This window comes from Sinocyclocheilus rhinocerous, unplaced genomic scaffold, assembly GCF_001515625.1.
Source record: "Sinocyclocheilus rhinocerous isolate Xijiao unplaced genomic scaffold, SAMN03320098_v1.1 scaffold10097, whole genome shotgun sequence".
NCBI classification, from domain to species: Eukaryota; Metazoa; Chordata; class Actinopteri; order Cypriniformes; family Cyprinidae; genus Sinocyclocheilus; species Sinocyclocheilus rhinocerous.
Window position 1 is genome coordinate 29,340 of NW_015658058.1, and position 2,018 is coordinate 31,357.

Genomic DNA, 2,018 nt, shown 5'->3' on the forward strand with positions numbered 1-2,018 from the left:
TCTGGACGAGCTCACAGAGACTGTAACATCTTATATCAGTTTCTGTGAAGACATATGCATTCCTACCAGGACTCATCTAACTTACAACAACGACAAACCATGGTTCACTGCAAAACTCAGACAGCCCGTCAGGCCAAAGAAGATGCTCACAAGAAGGGGGACAATGTCTTGTATAAACAGGCTAAATACACACTGGAAAAAGAGATCAGAGTGGCAAAGAGGAATTATTCGGAAAAAATAAGGACTCAGTTCACTTCCAGCGACTCGGCATCAGTGTGGAAAAGTCTAAAAGAAATCACCAATTACAAGACACCATCCCCTTTTGTTCTGTCACTGTCATTCTGTTACACTGTGGAAGCTTCTGTCACGAAAACAAATTCCTCGTATGTGTAAACATACCTGGCAATAAAGCTCATTCTGATTCTGATTCTGATTCTAACTGTCACTTTGTGTCATTTATTTGATTAAACATTTTAATCGTTTGACAGCCCCAAACTTTCCCATTTTGTCATACATTAGTGGAGTAAAAAGACCAAGGTCTATTGTATGGGACCATTTTGAAAGCTTGGAGAACAACGTTTCTGTGATGCATCATGAGAAAAACAGTGAGAATGGCTTAAAATAAACACAATATGCAAATTTGCTTGGAGTCCAACTGTCAAAGAACACGTCAAAAAAAAAAGCCTGAGGAAATGCCAGAAAGTGTGGTGTGTCACCTGTTTCATAACAACTACAGCATGCTTTAAAAGTCACGCATTCATTTCTCATCGTAACACCACCTTGTGCTGGAATGAGGTTGAAAGCACATGATCTCAATATAATCTACCGTCTTCTGCTTAATTTCTCAACACCACTGATCTGAACCTGAAGATGTTTGTGACGTGTGAAAGTGTTTCATGTCCTGACAGCAGATCGATAACATACTGTAACAAGACTCTACTGAGTGCTTCAATACCATGTAAAATTCTGTCCAGCTTCAAGAAATGACCTGAATGACCAGAGAAACATCTGTTAAAGGAACACATGGTGTTAAGGGCTGTATTGTACTTTTAGAGGTGTCAATGGTTAAGCAGACACTACGACTTTTGTTCAGAGTTTAGAATGCATTTGTGTGCTTTTGTTCTGCTGAGCTCGGCTTTGGCTCTTCATCATGCTTTACCTGTGGTAAGTTAGACAGTCATTGATGAAGCGATATACAGCTGCTGATTTGTTTAGACTAAATCGATTCTTTTTAACGGAGTATTGTTTTCATATCTCATGTTCTCAGGCCACATTTGAGGAAACTGGTAAGTTCATCACAGTCACATTGATCTGTTGTAAAGTTATATTAATGTTTCCAGTGTGCAGGATATCTGTTTTGTACCCTGTTTTAACTGCTCGTTACTGCCTGATTGATGATGTGATTGCTCATGAATCATTTTGCTTTCATACTGTTTCACTGAAGGTTAAAAAGTTACAATTTGTCTAGCAACGCACACAATACTCATTCCCTCTTCTTTGTCTTTTGTTGACTTCAATATAATATTCTCAAAGAATTTTATTACAAATGGAGGAGCATTCCGGATATAAACGAAGGTAAAACTATTATCTCAAGAACCCAAATACATTTATATAAGCAGTAAGATAACTATTATCTATTTTTATTTATAAATTATTATTTTTACTCTAAACATATCTACTGACATACGTTTCTATTCATGCATATTTACTGTGAACTGAACACTATTCATGACAAATGGAGGAGCATTCCGGATATAAACGAAGGTAAAACTATTATCTCAAGAACCCAAATACATTTATATAAGCAGTAAGATAACTATTATCTATTTTTATTTATAAATTATTATTTTTACTCTAAACATATCTACTGACATACGTTTCTATTCATGCATATTTACTGTGAACTGAACACTCTTGTAGCATTCGGTTTAAATCTCACAGAAGGAGACGTCATGGAGGTATGTGTGTGTGTGTGTGTGTGTGAGAGAAAGAGTGTGTGTGTGTGAGAGAGAGAGAGT

General features: G+C 36.7%; 1 long non-coding RNA gene across 1 annotated transcript; it reads left to right on the plus strand.

Moving 5' to 3' along the window:
• The first annotated feature begins 1,139 nt into the window (after positions 1 to 1,139).
• Positions 1,140 to 1,575, plus strand: LOC107722038 (uncharacterized). The gene is made up of 3 exons (XR_001637763.1): positions 1,140 to 1,164; positions 1,268 to 1,286; positions 1,534 to 1,575. It is a non-coding gene; the product is annotated as an uncharacterized LOC107722038 (long non-coding RNA).
• The last annotated feature ends 443 nt before the right edge of the window (positions 1,576 to 2,018 follow it).